General features: G+C 41.9%; 1 protein-coding gene across 1 annotated transcript in view; it reads left to right on the top strand.

Annotated features, from left to right (window-relative positions):
• HSD17B12 (hydroxysteroid 17-beta dehydrogenase 12) overlaps positions 1 to 18,752 on the top strand; it is a gene marked incomplete in the record, with an annotated part of 1,530,252 nt that overhangs the window by 534,758 nt on the left and 976,742 nt on the right.

Raw genomic sequence — 18,752 nt, forward strand, 5'->3', positions numbered from 1 at the left:
TTACGTTCAGATGTGAAAGCATAATTAGGTGCTTGTAGTGTTTATAGCCACCTTTTTTGTGTTCTACAAAGTTACTTTTTTTCTCCCTTGTGACTGCCAACCATCAGCCCCCTTATTTGTTAATCCCTTCATTTGTGCCTCGTGTCAAACTAACCATAGTACCTTACACTGCCATGTGTGGGAATGGGCCTCGCTTTCCAGTGTGCTTCACTCTTTTGGCTATTGGAGATGGAGGTTAGACACAGCTGGTAGAAGAAATATTATCCAGACAGTCTCGGGTATTTTTTGCATTCTCCAGGTTCCCACCATACAGAAGCTTTGACATGAGCCCTGCAAGAGCAGGGACCACCGTACATGTTCATTGAAAATTGTCCTCCCACACATATTTACCTAAGTCTGCTTGCAGTACGTAATGCTGGTTGTGGAACAGACTGCAAATCCCATCTATACACTGTCTGCTGTAACTGCTTGTCCCATGAATATCAGTTTTGCAGTAGAGTAGGCCATCGCACCCCGTTATCATGGCAAGTTTGCCTCCGACACTCATTTCCACATTACCTGACCAGCTGCTCCACTGTATGGATTGTTAGTTGACTTGTGAGGTTTGGGGGTAGTCAGAGCTTCATATCTTTCTCCTAGAGGTGCCTTTGTTATGCACATCTTTCTTGACTGGTAATTGACTTGATAGTCTTTGTCAGACTTGTCTTGTATTTTCCCCAATTTATAGTTTCAGGTAGTGAGTGTTTTATTTTTAAGCCGGGAAAACCCACGGGGCTCAGGTACTTCTCTTCAGGGGCAAGTCAGTAGCACTGATTACTTTAATAAATTGCTCAGAGTCGCACACATTTGGCATGTGGAGACTGTGATAATTAAACTATGGACTATTAGATAAAGCCTGTTAGAGCTCATAGCCTTAATTCTGTGCATTTAGCTGCCAGACTGCATCCCCTTGAGTCATGTACCCATCACAAATGTGCAGTTGTAAAACTTTTATGAAAAGTAATGCTCAGACACTGTGCATGTATGTGTACAACCACTGTAGCCATAGCATGTAGCAATTGTTTTAATTGTGTTTACTGTTTAGTTGTAATATTACTTCGAGGACTACTGAAGTAGTCTTTCATCTGGTGTTAAATCATTTTTCTGGTGCTGTGCACTTGGTATAAAAATCTTACTATCTACAGGAGACACCTCACCCCCTTCCCAGCCAAGTTGGTATTCCCTATGCTTGAATTAATGATGCCATTATGGCTGCAGTTCCAAGTGATTCTTCACCTTTTGAACTCTGCATACTTTTTCCTTGCAGTCATTTTAAGAAAAAGACTTCATGGTTGTTGCTAGATGAAAGACCAGACCTAAGTCTTCTAGGCCTGTTTGCTCTTCAAGTACTGTAGCTGAACTATTATGAGATTTCCTCTTCTGCCTCAGGGCTTCTATTGATGTTTAACTACCATCACTGCCATTGATTAACTTTTTCAGGTATCATTGCTGTCTGCTCATCTTGAGGCTTTTCTTTTAGTTTACTGTCTAATAGAAGTGGAATTGCAAAAGGAGCAGGGGAGGACGCATTCCTTAATGCTTAAGTGTGTGAAACCTGGGATGAGGCAGACATCAGGCAGGCACAAGGTGATTACAGGAGCAGGCAGTAAATCTCGAGAGCACTGTACATTGTTTGCCGGAAGAAATAAAATTAAAAGGCACAAGGGCAAGCAGCTTAGTAAAAAAATAGTTTGAAATTATTGGAAGTGAATAAAAAAACATTTTTCCTGGTAGATAAATACCTTAATGCATTTACTAGAACAGGGTATACTGTCATTTTATTTAAAGGTAGCCAGTGCTCTTTTTTAAGGCTAAAAGTTAATGTTTTCTGAAAGGATGCAAGTTGTTTTTCTCATCTGGGAAGGATTAAATGTAAGATCAGAACAGACAGTAATTAGTATAAATAGAAGCTCGATCTGTAACATGTGCTGCTTTAGCATGGATAACCTTACTTTTAAGTTAGACAATGCCTGTGGGTACAGCGGGTGTAGCTATCAATTTTGGAGAATTGCTCCTATCAGGAGGGTTTAACTTTATTATTTGAATATGTATATAGTTTTGTGTTAAAAGGTTATGGGGTTGTCTGGGGTGTACTTGATTTTTTTTTTTTTTGAGGGTTTTCATTAAAGCAAAAAGTCTTGTAAAGTGTAACATATGTTCAGATAGAGATAACAAACCATTAAAGGATCAACCTGCCTAACATTAGTGGGTGCATGTAACACAAAACACTGGAAATAGACATTTAAAAAAATATTTATATATATATATATATATGTATATATATAAAGTAATCGATGTGTATAATAACTTATAATGGTTATACTAGCCATATTATTTTAGAAGTTAATGGCCTCACAGGTGTTAACAAAAAGGATGGATGTTCAGCAGAATTTCAGGGTCAAGGGAAAAGGGAAGTCCTTTTACTTACGGATATATGAGCACCAGTACTGATAGAAGAGGAAAAATAAGATACATTGGTAGATTTGGGACACTAAAGAGATTACACTGGAATGTATTTATATTCCACCTAAAACTGCTATTAAGTTTAAGAAAATTTTGGAAGAAATATTCAGCTTTCAGTGAGGAATATTACTTTACAGGTGGGGACAGGAACTTGATTTACAGCAGTGAGGATGTGTCTGGGGGACCTAGAAGGGGAGGATACAACAGAGGGGTAAATTTTTGAAAAAAAAAAGTGAAAATGTTTGGTATGGAATATGTGAATTCAGTAGTAGGGATCTCTGAGAGAATTTACATATTATCCCCCAGGGTACGGTAAATGGGCTAGACTAGGCAGAACTTGCATTTCACAGGAACATGTGCATTTATTCACATCCAATAACTATTTCAGATTGTGCACCAGTAATGACTAAAATAAGAATGCGGGATAAAGTAAAAATGAGACACAGGCACTTTCTCACCCATCTGTTAAAATGAGAGGAATTTAAGGGATGGGTAGTAAAAATTATTTGAGAGTTATTAGGGAAGATATAAATTTCTTCAGAAGTTATTTCTCATGAGTGGAATAAAGTGAAAGTGAAGTTTAAAGTTAAGGCAGAAATAAAAGTAAAACAGATGTGGTTAAGAAGCAGGGTTGCCAGATTTCCGACTGGCCAGATAGGGACAAAAAAAAAAAAAGGTCTTTCACGCTAAGTGAGACCAAAAAAAAAAAGTCTGTCTTTAAACACTGAGCTTACTTGTGTTTAATGCGGAACATCAGGCAGTTCCACATTAAATACAAGTAGCTCCGTGTTTGATTGGCCCGTATGCCGGTATACAGGCCAATAAAAAAAAAAAACCGAGGCTGTTTCGCCGGGATTTAAACCGGCAGTGCGGGACTCTGGATCGGGCTGCTGATCCCAGGACAATCCCGCTCAAATAGGGGCGTCTGGCAACCCTGTTAAGAAGTAACAATTTTTTTTAGAGGGGCTGACAAAGGTTAAAGTATTGCAGAATAAGGGGAATTTCACAGAACAAAAAAATGTACAACTGCAGAGTGCTAAAGATAAATTAAGGGAGTATCTGGGAAATATGCATGAGTTTAGAAAGATTGCTGTTAAGCAACTGTTTTTTGATAACTCCAAAGTACAATAATTCCTAGCACAACAGCTATGTAGAAAGGGTTGTTGCCAAACTTAAGGAATCTGTAACAAGAAAATAACCAGAGATCTTGTAGAGGTATTAGAGATATTTTAGAAATGTTATGAAAATATGTATAAAGCAGAGAAATGTGGAAGTCAAGAAAGAGTGCAAATGGAAACGTGTATAGAAGACTTAACTGTACCAAGGTTAAAGGTAGATGAGACTTAATATTTAAGATAGGAGGAGATGAGGTAAAAACAATGATGTATGTTCAATCTGCAGGAATGTCTCCAAGAGTATCTAGTATTACTGTGGAAATTTGGAAGCTAGGAGGGAAGAAAGTGATAAAGATCTGGAAGGTTCTGCTTCTTAGTATTTTAAGAGGAGAGGGGGTGATCCACCGATGTCTTGGAAGAAAGCAGTGGTGGCTATAGTACCTTAAAGACGGTAATGACCCATCTAACCCAGCTTCATATAGGACCATTTCATTTTTAAACTATGATAAGTGTTTATGTCCATAATAGCTAAAGGAATGGCAAAGGTGTTCACATTGATAGATATGGATCAGTATGGTTTTGTGGTAGGGAAGCAAACATTTCACAACATTAACATAAGATGATCCAGAAGGAAGCAGAATGTAAGAAAATACCGCTGTTGTCTGTGGGTCTTGATCCAGAGAATGCATTTGACAGGGTAAGCTCTGATTTTATGAGTAGGGCAATGGAAGCATTTGCATTCTCTGTAAAATAATAAGGTTAATTAGGAGGTTACATATGAGGGATCAGAAGCAAAAATGAAAGTAAGATGGTTCCTTTTTGTTAGGTTGTCTTAACAGACAAACCAGGCAGAGGTGTCCTCATTCCATCTTGCTGTTTGCATGATATATAGAGCCACTGCCAAAGAAAATAAGGAAAGCCAAATTTTAAAGATATAATTGGTATGATAATCAAGAAAAGTTGGTTTTATTTGGAGACAGCATTATTTGTACCTGATAAAACTGAAAAAGACATCTTGTTGTTTGGGAACATTTTGAGAGTTTCATGTCTTTTCATGATATAAAACTAATGAAGATAAAACAAAGGCTGTAGTTGTAAAATACATACCCCCACATGAATTAGATGTTCATCTTGCATATAGCTGCAGTCATAACAGATGGGTTCTCCTGCCATCAGGCGGGTCCTCGGTCGGCCAAATTCCAAAGTCTAGGTCCGACGTCGGTTGTCGTCGCTTCTTCCCTGACGTCAGTGCGACAGGGGTATAAATGAACCAGCCGATGATGTTTTCTTCAGTCTTTCTTGCCGCAATGTGCCCGAAGCAGAAGCATTTCGCAAGTGCCGGTCGGCCAGCTCCCGAGATTACAAAAATTTTGCAACTGAAGTCTTCTTGAAAGCTAAGTACCCCGTTGGGGAAACTTTTCTTGCCTCAGACCGATGTCGGACAAAGTTAATAATTGTATTTCATGTGGGAAGCAAATACCGCATAAGGATTTTCATTCCCTCTGCATTCCTTGCTTATGCCCAGACCACGACGTCTTGGCCTGTCGTTTTTGTGCAACATTCAACAGACGCACCATTAAGCGTCGGGCGGAGTTCGCCCAACATTATTTTGGCAAAAAATGTAATTACATTATGTCGTCGGATACTCAGACTCCAGTTTTGAGTAAAAGATGCAAAGATAAGGACCGACATACGAGGTCTGCGACTTCTACCGACACCACGCCAAAGCCGACTACAGGTGGTCCGGTTCTCGGTGAGGCACCTACACAGCCCCTGACTACCGACGACACTTCATTGGCGGTGTCTACTGTACCCGAGGTCGCAGGTTCCTCGGCCCACAACCCGACTACCGATACCGAAGCCACTCTAGGTGGTGAAACTCAGAGTTTAGACAGGTCTGCCACCTCTCAAGGTGTCTTCAGGCCTTCCTCTTCTTTTTCCATCAAGGCTTTCACTAAGTCTAAAGCAGCCATGCATTCTAAGAGACAAGCTCCACAGGGCCCTTCTCCAGGCCCCATGCCTAAAAAGCAGATGCTCAAAATGGCTGAGGATTTGATTACTCTTATCAGGGGTTCTCAACCCCCCCCCCCGGACAAAAGGCCCAGAGTGGAGGAAGAATCCCCTTCCTCGGACCAGGCCTCCATTATTTCAGAGCCCTCTGATGAACAGGAACATTCATACTCCCCTTTTGAAGATTCTGATGCAGAGGAGTCCATTCCCTCTGTCTCCCCCCCCTGAGGATTACTCTTTTGGGGAAACCTTGCATACCTCTAGGGAACACTTCCACTGGGAAGACCAAGAGTACTCAGACTCCAAGAAAAGGCTTAGGGATTTTCTCTTGCTCCCTCAGCACAGGCCTCTGGCTATACCTCCTGTCTTAGTCATTCTAGATGATGTGTATTCGGAGGCCTGCCTTAACTCAGACTCTCTACCTCCAGCCCCAGTCAAGCCTGACAGGTACTACCGGGTTCCTGACTCACACCAATTCTTATACAAAAGCCATGCGGCTGACCCAGAAACTATCTCACAGGGCCCCAAGGGATTTAAGGCCTCCACTGCTAAAAATCAATTACCTTCAGAGAGAGATTCCAGAGCTTTGGAAAGGTGGGGAAAAAAGGTATACACCTCGGCCACCTTAACCATGAGGGCATTAAACTGCCAGTTCCATATGTTAAAGTACCAACAGTTTCTGTTATTACAGTTGAGAAGCAAAATGTCACAACCTGAGCAACCAGACTTGAAGGAGTTGCAGGATTTGATGCATAGTGCAGAACAAGTGGGTAAACATACCTTGCAATGTGGTTTTGATGCTCTAGAGGCCTCATGTAGAGCTGCTGTTACAGGATCAGTTGTACGTAGACATGCCTGGCTCAAGGAGCAAACCTTACCAGATCATGTCAAAGCTAAATTACTAGATGCCCCTCTACAAAAAGATGTATTATTTGGTGTTAAAGCTGAGGAGGTATTAAAGAAAATGGAGGAAAAGGCTAAATCAATGCAAACAGTGAAAGATTTCCTACAGGTACAACCCCCACGTTTCAGTAGAAATTGGCTTTCCAAAAATTGGTCCTTTCCAGCCACGGACAGACCCCAAAGAGGTAGATACAGGTGCCCGAGGGGCAGAGGGCAATCTCAAGGATCGTTTAGAGGCAGACAATGGCAAGCTCCTACACAAAGAGGTGGTGAGGATAGTTCACAGCCATTCAGAAAGCAAACCCAATGACTTTCCTCTTTGCATGCCAAGCAAGGCTCAAATGGCAGCACCTTTAGGCGGAAAACTGGCATTATTTTCGAAAAATTGGCATATTGTCACAAAAGACAAATGGATCCTGGACATTATAAACAGAGGCTACAGATTCCATTTTCACACCCTTCCAAAAATGAGAGGCATGCCAAACCTGCCACACAATCAAAGGGCTGAGGCACAAAGACAAATTTCAGATCTCATGGACATGAAAGCTATTCAAGAGGTACCTACACAAGAACAAGGTCGAGGTTTTTATTCCAGACTATTCCTGGTACCAAGGAAGGGAAAAGATTGGAGACCTATTTTGGACCTATCCATCCTAAACACATTTTTACTCGTGCCAAAATTCAAGATGCTCACATTACAGCAGCTTCTTCCCATGCTGGGCAAGGAGTCTTGGCTGGTAACATTGGACCTCAAGGAGGCATACCTGCATGTCCCAATCAGACAAGATTGCAGAAGATACCTCAGATTTCTTGCAGGTTCAACCCATTATCAATTCTCTGCATTGCCCTTTGGCTTATCTACTGTGCCCAGAGTATTCACGAAATCCCTGGCATCAGTAATTGCCTACTGCAGACTTCAAGGGATACAAATATACCCATATTTGGACGACTGCCTGATCTAAGGGGACAGCAAGCACATACTTCTGAAACATCTGGCTTTTGTAATAATGCTGTTGAATTCACTGGGATACACAGTCAACAAAAAGAAATCAAGGCTAATACCCCCTCAAACAATAATTTTCCTGGGTGACAACTTGGACACAAACACCCAGATGGCCTACCTCACGCCAGAGAAACAGGGGCAACTAACTCAATATTTCAGAAAACTAGCAAATTTCACCAGGCTGACTGCAAGGAAAATCCTGCAGGCTCTGGGATTCATGGCATCTTGCATCCTACTAATCCCATGTGCAAAGCTGCATATGAGGAAACTTCAATGGTACCTGAAAAACCTATGGTCTCAACATAGCCACAGTTTGGAAACAATAATACCACTGATTCCATGTCTTCAAAAGGAATTTCTGTGGTGGGCTCAGGCATGCCAAAGAAACACAGGTCTCCCATTCTGCAAGCCTCAAGCAAATCAAGTCATCACAACAGACGCCTCGGACTATGCCTGGGGGGCGCACATGACAGATTCATTCATTCAGGGCAAATGGTCCCAAAAAGAAAAGCACCTACACATCAATCAAAAGGAAATGCTAGCAGTAATAAATGCTATTATAGCTTTCAAAGACCTTCTGCATCCAGGTCAACTATTGATAAGGACAGACAACACAACAGTAATGTGGTACATCAACAAACAGGGAGGAACCCATTCATACCCCCTATGCAGGCTGGCCATGTCACTTTGGAACATGGCTCTGGAATTACAAATCGAACTTCAAGCACAGTACTTGCCAGGCAAGGAAAACACGCTGGCAGACAACCTAAGCAGAAATATAACAGATCCACATGAATGGAAGTTGCATCCTCAAGTTTTTTCAGAGATAATTCAAGCATGGGGAAGGCCAGACATAGATTTCTTTGCCTCCCACAAAAATCATCAATTGACAAAATTCTGCTCAAGGACTTTTCATCCACAGGCCTGGAGAGTGGACGCTCTCTCTTTCAGTTGGACAACAATGACAGTTTATGCCTTTCCACCTCTTCCTCTGCTGCCCAAAGTTCTATTAAAAACCAGAGCAGACAGACCAAAGATGATTCTCATTGCTCCAGACTGGCCAAGACAGCACTGGTACCCACTCCTGAGGAGCCTGACGCATTCCCCACCATGGACCCTACCTCTAATGCTTCTTCTGACTCAGCACAGCTTCAAAACTATTCACAGTCAGCTGAAGACACTCAATCTGGCCGCATGGAAGATTCCCTAACTTCACAACAGACCCTACTTTCCAAGGAGGTGCAAGATGTCATTTTGGAGGCCAGAAGGCCTTCTACTAGAAAAGCTTACTCCGCAAAATGGAAACGGTTTTGTGCCTGGAATGAGAAAAAGGGCCAGAATCCTGGAATACTGAATTTATCTCAAATATTACAGTATCTAGCTGAGCCTGCTAAGCAGTGGACTTTCATTCTCCTCCATCAAAATCCATGCCTCAGCCATTTCTGCAGAATACAACACTGATCCTCCTTTATTCTCTCACCCCCTCTTAAGACAGTTCCTCAGAGGGGCTAAGAATATAAAACCCCCAAGAAAACAACCAATACCTGCTTGGGACCTCAATTTCATTCTAGAAAAGCTGACCTTGCCTCCTTTTGGGCCAGCTGCCTCAACAGATTTGCAGTATTTGTCCTGGAAAACAGCCTTCCTTCTGGCTATCACCTCAGCTCGCAGGGTATCGGAACTACAAGCCCTCATGGCTGTGCAGCCTTTCATCATTTTCCATCAGGACAGAGTTTCCTTACGAACCAATCCGTCCTTTATGCCAAAGGTGGTATCCAGGGTAGCTTTGAATCAGGCTATCCACTTACCTACTTTTTACCCTAATCCTCAAAACAAAGGGGAGAGTCTACTACATTCCTTGGACATCCACAGACAGCTGCGTTATTATTTGGACAGAACAAAGCTTTTCAGAAAATCAGAACAACTCTTTGTGTCCTATGCTACAGGAGCTCAAGGGAAGCCAATTTCCAAACAGACAATCTTAAAATGGATAGCCCACTGCATACGCTTTTGTTACTCTTTCCATGGTAAAACTGTACCTGCAGGCATCAGATCTCACTCCACAAGGGCCACAGCTACCTCTGCAGCTTTCCTCAGAGGGGTACCTACCAAAGATATTTTGGAAGCAGCCACTTGGAGTTCTGTGCATACCTTCTCCAAGCACTACCACCTACCATTATACTCCAAAACTAGAGCAGGCTTTGCCACTGCAGTCTTGCAGAGCATCCTGGCTCCTCCTAGATGTTCTTCATCTCACATTGCTGCAGTCCTTACTTATGGGTAGTCCGCTGTCCTCGGTCGGCCCGAATACCAAAGTATTAGGCTGACGTTGGTCATGGGTGCCTAGATCTGACATCAGAGCGTCAGGGTATAAAGGCGCATGACCGACGTCATATCCTCAGTCTTTTTTGCCGCATGGTCCGATGCAGAAGCAGCGTTGCAAGTGCCGTTCGGCGTTCTGAAATTTTTCGTTTTCGGAGTTTCAGACCGATACCAAGTTGGGCTTAGTACCCCGTTGGGGAATATTTTTGTTTTTTCTTGCCTCAGTTACTTACCGGATGTCAGAAAAAGTGAATAATTGTATTTCTTGTGGGAAACAGATACCGCATAGGGATTACCACTCGCTTTGTATTCCTTGTTTGGGGCCGGAGCACGACGTAGTCGGGTGTCGGTTTTGTGCTAGGTTTAATAAGCGCACTATAAAATGGAGATTAGATTGCGCTAGGTTAGTCTTTGGCAAGAGGTGTAATTATAATATGCCATCGGATGTTCCGACGCCTGCTTCTACTAAGAAGCGCAAAGACAAATCTTTAAAGCCTAGGCAGGATGATTCGTCCGTTTCGGACGCCGGACCTTTAGAAGCTACGGCTGAACAGGTGGATCCGGCTGAAGTTTCTGTTGAGTCCCAGGGGGAAACTTTGATTTTACAAGATGTGGCCTCTCAGGAGGCAGGTCAGGCGGAAGGGGCCTCTCAGGTTACTATTCTCCCTTCTATGCCTAAGATGGTTAGGCCTTCTGCTACTGTTTCTAAGGCTCCTTCTAAGGGCAGGTCTGTTTTGCCTTCCTCTGGTGTCAGTTCTGGTTCTTCAGGGTCTGTGCCTAAAAAGCACATGCTTAAAATGGCAGAGGATTTGATTACTTTAATTAGAGGTTCTATGCCCCCTCCTGATAAGAGGCCCAGGATGGAGCCAGAGTTGGAAAGTTTGGAGCAGGCCTCAGATGATTCAGAGTCTTCTACTGAGGACATTCAAGATTTCCCTCCTTATTCTGATTCTGATGCAGAGGATTCCACTCCTTCTGCTTCTCCTCCAGAGGATTTTTCATTTTCAGAAACTCTGCATTCCATGAGGGAGCATTTTAAGTGGGAGAGACAGGATTACTCTGATTCCGGAAGAGGCTTAGGGAGTTCTTGTTTTACCACAGCATAGACCCTTAGCTATACCTCCGGTTTTGGATGTCGTTTCAGATGTTTTCTCGAAGCTTCCCTTAATCCAGATTCTGTGCCTCCTGCCCCAGTTAAACCGGACAGGTATTACAGGGTGCCTGAGGCTCATAAATATCTGTATAAGAGTCCTAGGGCGGACCCAGAAACTATTAGTCAGGGGCCTAAGGGTGTTAGAGCCTCTGTTGTTAAGAATCCGGTTCCTCTGGATAAGGAAGCTAGAGCTTTGGATAGATGGGGTAAGAAGGTGTATACCTCTTCTACTTTAGCAATGAGAGCTTTGAACTGCCAGTTTCATATGTTGAAGTATCAGAATTTCCTCCTTTCTCAGCTAAGATCTAAAGTGGATGCTTTGGCAGAGGGCATAGAGTGTAAAGAATTGCAGGATTTAGTGCATGTTTCTGAACAGGTGGGTAAGCACTCTTTGCAATGTGGTTTTGATGCTTTACAGGCTTCTTCTAGTGGCTGCCACTGGTTCAGTTATTCAGGCACGCCTGGCTTAAGGATCAGAATTTGTCTGAGCATGTTAAGTCTAGAATTCTGGATGCCCCTTTGCAGTCTGAAGTTTTGTTTGGTCCTCCTGTGGAGTCAGTCTTAAAGAAAATGGAAGACAAGGCTAAGTCTATGCAGACTGTTAAAGATTTTTTGCAGGTACAACCTCCAAAGTTTAGTAGAAATTGGCCTACTAAGGGGTGGACGTACCCTTCTTCTGATTCTCAGTCTAGGGGTAGATCTAGGCGTGGTAGGGGCAGAGCTCAGAGTACCTTCAGGCCGAGACAATGGAGTTCGCCTGCTCAATCTGCTGGTGAGGGCAGGGGCCAGTCCTTTCGTAAACAGGCCCAATGACCTGCATTTTCAGCTGCCAGATTCCTCTTGCCGGGCAGCTCCTTTGGGAGGAAAGTTGACTCTTTTCAAGCAAAATTGGCATTTAGTCACCCAGGACAAATGGGTATTGGACATTATAAACCGAGGTTACAAGTTCTATTTCCATACCATGCCTCCTTTCAAAGGCATGCCAGACGTCCCTCCTCGGCAAAGGATAGAGGCTCACAGAAAAATTTCTTTACTTCTTCAAATAGGAGCTATACAGCCAGTTCCTCTGTCAGAAGTGGGCCTAGGATTTTATTCTCGCCTGTTTCTAGTTCCAAAGAAAGGAAACACGTGGAGACCAATTTTGGATTTATCTATCCTCAACACTTACCTGGACATTTCAAAGTTCAAGATGCTGACTTTACAACAGCTTTTACCTCTGTTGGGAAAAGATCACTGGATGGTTACTCTGGATCTCAAAGAGGCTTACCTTCATGTTCCTATCAGGCCCAGTTGCAGGAGGTACCTGCGTTTTCGGCTGGAAATTTACATTATCAGTTCTCTGCATTGCCCTTTGGCTTATCTACTGCGCCCAGAGTGTTCACAAAGGTTCTGGCTCCAGTGATAGCATTTTTCAGACTAAGAGGAATACAGATTTATCCTTATTTGGACGACTGTCTGATTATTGCACAAGAAAAGGACGAACTTCTTCATCATCTGCAGTATGTGATGGCAGTGTTAAGATGCCTAGGGTATTCTGTGACGGAAACAAAGTCCAGTCTAGTACCCTCTCAGGACATGTGCTTTCTGGGTGTGAGACTGAATACAGCTTCCCAGATGGCTTTTTTGACCCCGGACAAACAAAGAAGCCTTTCTCTTTATTTCCAGCAAATGTCTCTACGGTCCAGGCTGACTGCAAGGACAGTCCTTCAAGCCTTGGGGTTCATGGCATCTTGTATTCTGGTGCTTCCCAATGCCAAATTGCATATGAGGAAGCTTCAATGGTATCTCAAAATGTGTGGACACAGCACTGCCAAGATCTAGACACTGTCATTCAGATAATACCTTGCATTCAGAAGGAGTTTTTGTGGTGAGCTCAGGAATGTCACCTAAACAAGGGACTCTCTGTGACCCAGCCAGAGGCGAGTCAGATTCTAACGACAGATGCCTCGGACAAGGCTTGGGGAGCACACCTCAATGGAAAATGGGTGCAAAACACGTGGCCTGTCAAACTCCAACATTTGCATATCAACTTGAAGGAAATGTTAGCAGTCCAGTTTGCATTGATGGCTTTCAAAGATTTACTTCCAGGGCAGGTGTTGATTCAAACAGACAACACTACTGTCATGTGATACATCAACAAGCAGGGGGAACCCATTCTTACCCTCTTTGCAGGCAAGCGATGATTCTGTGGGAAACTGCTCTCAATCTACACCTCAATCTTCAGGCAAGGTTTCTACCAGGAGCACAGAACTCCTTAGCAGATGTATTGAGCAGACAAATAGTGGATCCTCACGAGTGGAAATTGGATCCTCATGTATTTCAACAGTTGACAGTGTTATGGGGAACTCCAGACATAGATCTGTTAAACTTCTCAACTAAATTACCAGTTGCCAAAGTTTTGCACAAAATGTTTCATCACACAGCTTGGAAGGTGGACGCTCTATCTTTCAGTTGGAACAATCTGCATGTATATGCCTTTCCACCTCTGCCTCTTCTTTCCAAGGTACTTTTGAAGGCCAGACAAGACAAGCCAACCATGATTTTGATAGCACCGGATTGGCCTCGACAACACTGGTACCCACTACTGAGGAGTTTAGTCGAGAACCTCCATGGCCTCTGCCTTTGATTCCGCACCTTTTGTCACAAGAGGACAGTCACTTCCTCAATGTCAAGATTCAGTCTCTGCATCTAACAGCCTGGCATATTCTGTTTTAGACTCTGGAGGGTCTCAGCTTCCACAACAAGTTTTGAATGTTATTTTGGAGGCCAGGAGGCCTAGTACCAGGAAAGTTTACGCTGATAAATGGAGGAGATTTTTTATTTGGAGCAAAGGAAAGGACTTTGATGTCTCCAAACCTGATTTAAGTGTTGCTCTTCAGTATCTTACTGAGTTATTGAACAAGGGTTTGTCTTTCTCCTCAAAGGTCCATGCTGCAGCCATTTCTGCTCACTATGATTGTGACCCTCCTTTATTCTCTCATCCTTGGTTTAAGCAATTTCTTAGAGGGTCAAAGAATATAAGACCCCCACGTAGAGCTCCTGCTCCTGCTTGGGATCTCAATTTTGTGTTGGAAAAACTTACTCTACAACCTTTTGAGCCTGCAGCTACTGCCGAGTTAAGGTATTTATCATGGAAAACTGCTTTTTTGTTGGCCATTACCTCTGCAAGAAGGGTTTCTGAATTACAGGCCCTCATGGCAGTGGAGCCTTTCCTGATTTTTCATAAGGATAGGGTATCTTTGCACTAATCCTTCCTTTATGCCTAAAGTGGTTTCTAGTGTGGCCTTAAATCAAACTATTCATTTGCCTACTTTTTATGCAAACCCCAAAATAAAGGGAGAAAATTTTGCATACTTTGGATATTCACAGGCAGTTGCGTTATTATTTGAGCAGAACCAAGGAGTTCAGACAGTCTCAGCAATTGTTTGTTTCTTTTGCTTTGGGTTCACAGGGTAAACCCGTTTCAAAACAAACTATTTCTAAATGGATTGGGTTTTGTATTTCTTTCTGTTATTCCCATCATGGTAAGGAGATTCCTGCTGGAATCAGGCCTCATTCCACTAGGGCTACTGCTACTTCTAGCCTTTATAAGGGGTAGCTACAAAGAAATTTTGGAGGCAGCTACTTGGAGTTCAGTGCATACCTTTTCTAAACATTACCACCTTCCTCTTTATTCTAAGTCTAGGGCTGGATTCGCCACTGCAATTTTACAGGGCATTTTAGCGGCCCCTAATGCTTTATGATTTTACCATCCTCCCTTTCCCGTTGCTTTGGGATTCTACGCATAAGTAAGGACTGCAGCAATGTGAGATGAAGAACATAGTACAGTTTTGTACCTACCATAAATGTAGATGTTCAAGATCCACATTGCTGCAGTCCAATTACCCTCCCTCCTTCCCCTCTGTAGTTTGACTTGGTGCTATGCTTTAGGTGATGGTTGTTGTTGGGCATGTTTTTGGGAGGTATTCTGTTTTTGGCTGTGGCCTTTCTGGTTTGGCCTTCTGACATCTGGGGCAAGAAAAGACTGAGGATATGACGTCGGTCATGCGCCTTTATACCCTGACGCTCTGATGTCAGATCTAGGCGCCCATGACCAACGTCAGCCTAATACTTTGGTATTCGGGCCGACCGAGGACAGCGGACTACCCATAAGTAAGGACTGCAGCAATGTGGATCTTCGAACATCTACATTTATGGTAGGTACAAAACTGTACTTTCCACCTAGTGCCTACCGCCCCTTTTTTAGCTTTGGGATTCTACCCATCTGTTATGACTGCAGCTGTATGCACGATGAACATAGTACAGTTTTGTACCTACCATAAATGTAGATGTTCGAGTGCTAATACAGCTGCAGTCCAGGTTTCCCTCCCTCCTTCCCCTCTTGGGACAGGCCTATTGGCTAACACCTCCTCATACATCCTGATTGGGGTATTCATTTATGGTGTATTTGCTTGCAACTACTGTTTTTTTATTATATTGCATTGCATTATTACATAAATTTATGTATTGCCTTCCTTCTGGGGGCACCTGACATCTGGGGCAAGAAAAACTGAAGAAAATGTCATCGGCTGGTTCTTTTATACGCCTGTTGCACTGACGTCAGGGAAGAAGCGACGACAACAGACGCCGGACCTAGACTTTGGAATTCAGCCGACCGAGGACCCACCTGACGGCAGGAGAACCCATCTGTTATGACTGCAGCTGTATTAGCACTCGAACATCTACATTTATGGTAGGTACAAAACTGTACTTTCAGCATTACCCATATTTATGAGGACATGATAAAATGAAGTGTTTAGGAGTATGAATTAAATATTATTTTGTTATGCAGCTAAGAATATGTGGGAAAAGACTAAACAAAAGATAATACAAAAGCTGGGAAACTGGAAGCTGTTGTATTTGAATATGGATAGCAAAATGCAAGCAGTGGAAATGGTTAGTCTCTCTAGTTTTATATACAGGTCAGACATATTTTTATCAACCAGAGGAGAAGTTGCAGACAGTAATAGAGTTGACTGACTTCATCTGTGAAGGGAAAAGGGCAAAAGCCAAGTGGGATAAGATGATCCTCCCAATTGAACAAGGTGATCTAGGATTACTTGATGTGAAGGGATATTTAATAGCTACACAGTTAAGGCTCATATAACGTAATGTAAGCAGAAATCTTTTATTCAGACTGGAAAGGAATTGTGAAACAAGCGGGAAATTCAAGAAATAAGGAGAGAGTGGAGTTTTGTTTGCAGAGAATAACAGCCATACAGAATGTTATGTTCATAAAGTAGCAGAAAGTACTCTGAGAACTAAGCCAGTGTGAGAATGGTAAAAAGAAGATTTTGCAGATGGGGATGACTGCAATTAAGGGTACAGAAAATAGGCAAGAGGGGACTGTACTGTACTGGGGTAAAGTGGCAAAGGAATTGGGGTATTGGGAGCAAATAACTAGATAGAAATGTAATAGAATGGGAAGATGCCAAAAAGACATTTGGACTGCAAGCTAGAAACTGCCTTCCCTGTCAGGGATTGGTATCAGAGTACAGGCAAAGAGAAAACCATAGGGAAATCTTGCCAGTAGCCCCTTACTACAACAAATCTACAATTATTATCATTTTCCTTTCTTCTGTCACTATTGGAGCTCCTCTAGCAATTAATATATGTACTTCCCTTTTCCTTTGTCCCATACATTTTGCTAATTAACAATTTTTTAGTCCTTTCTTTATGCAAATCTCATGCTCATTTCTTTCCAGATGTCTCCTGTAGCATAGCTGTTTACGCTCTGCATTTCTTAATATAGTTCACTTTTCTTTGTTTCATTTTATTTTTTTGTATACATCTGTGGTACCATTCACATTCCAAGATGATATGGAAAGTGTTGCCATGATAAGTTATTGTTCCCACCTGTTATGTATACCAGCTTTTCTTTGTAATGTCTAGTTTCAGCTTTTTTGTTGCATGTTTACATGTATGCACTAACATTTGGCAGGTTGATCTTTTATACAGTTGTTGCTTGTCATGTCTATTGGAACCTATGTGACATATTACAAGACTTTGTTGTAATGAAAACCCTCAAAAAAAAAAAAAAAAAAAAAAAAAAAAAAAAACGAGCAAACACACACCCAGAATACCTCCATAATCTATTGACTTAATGCAAACAGACAAAACTGTAAATCTTGAAATAATGAAGTTTAACCTTCCAAATAGGAACAATTGTCCCTAATTGACAGCTGCACTCGTATACTTTAATTGATCTATTAAGGTTATGCATGCTGAGATGCATGGTGTACAGCCTGTGCTTCTAATTACACTAAGTGCCGTCTGATTTTTGTCGTCCTTATTCTTCTACCAGATGTAGATGTAGAAAACAACTTGAATGCTTTCAGAAAACATTAACTTCTAGCATCTCATGTTACATTATGAATATTTTGAGCTAAAGGAAAATTTTTCATTGCATTCAGTTTTCTTGTAATTATTACTTTCACTTAAAACATGTTGTTAGATCAAAACAGCAGCCTTAATCCAGTCATTCCACTATGCAAAAGAAAGAAAAAGCATATCAACTATATTTGTCATGGCCTGTATACTTCCCAACCTCAGTAAACCAAGATTGCAACCTGTTATCTTAAGCAGTGCCTATAACTCAAAGGGGCAGAGGTTTTTATTTCTTAATATTTCTAGTGCAAGTGAAAGAGACCTCGTTGAGACTAGTACTAGAGCTTTTATTTCTAATTTTGTATATGAAAGAACCAAAATTCAGATGTTGACTTTACAGAACCTATTACTTGTCATTCCTTATGTGAGTTTCATGGTTAAGACAGACATTGCAATGCCTGGATTTCTTAAAACTAAGAAGAAAGAAAGAAGAAAAATGGGGCACCTCTTTACTTTAGAATCCTTATAACGCACAAAAATAACTGAACATTCTTTACCATGTAATATGCGGTTTATGCCATGAAATGTTTCATAAAAATAATTTTAAGAACAAAAATGCTTTTACTTGGTTACCTCATTCCCTTCTGTTCCCTTCCCTTTAACATTCTTCCAAACATTGACATGAAGTAGAATAAATGCTTTAGAGTCCCTACACGTTTGACAAAGTCAAAACAGTCAAATATTTCCAGTTTTTATGGTTCAGACATATTTCACAGATGTGATCAATGCTTTGTGATCCCACATTTATTCATTAGTTTCTGAGTTGCTGTTGATCTCCATCTCCCAAGTCCAGTTTCTTCCCTATTCCTGTCAGCTATTGTGATTTTGTCTCTCAAGCATTTTGCTTTGGAACATTAGAAAATGTTTTACTGGCAAAGTTTCTGTTTGAGCTTTATTATCAGATGAATGAGAAGCAAAGTTTCCTTCTGTTTGATAGCTCACTTTTTTGGACAGACTTTTGTATTTCCTTCATGATCTGGTCTACATAAAAATGACTTTGATCTGCCACGAAAAATATTCTGAAAATAGCTGAATATAGCAGCTGGATCTCACATCTGCCCGTCAACATTCACTGATTTCTAGAGTAAATTTGCTGCTCTTCTGCTTGGTGTACAGTGAATAATCATTTTCTGCAACTACTCTACTGTCTCCAACTTTTACTACTTAGCCCTTCTTCAACAGTTTTGTCAGCATCAACTCTTTCTGCTGGTAAGATTGTATCTTTGCCTTTAATACAGGTCTTGTCTCCTTTATCATGGCAAAGTTTGGAGCATACACATGATGTGCCCTTTCAGTTAACAACTCCTGATGTGGAATA

Source organism: Protopterus annectens, chromosome 9.part0 (genome assembly GCF_019279795.1).
Source record: "Protopterus annectens isolate FY-2018-M chromosome 9.part0, PAN1.0, whole genome shotgun sequence".
Lineage (NCBI taxonomy): Eukaryota > Metazoa > Chordata > Ceratodontiformes > Protopteridae > Protopterus > Protopterus annectens.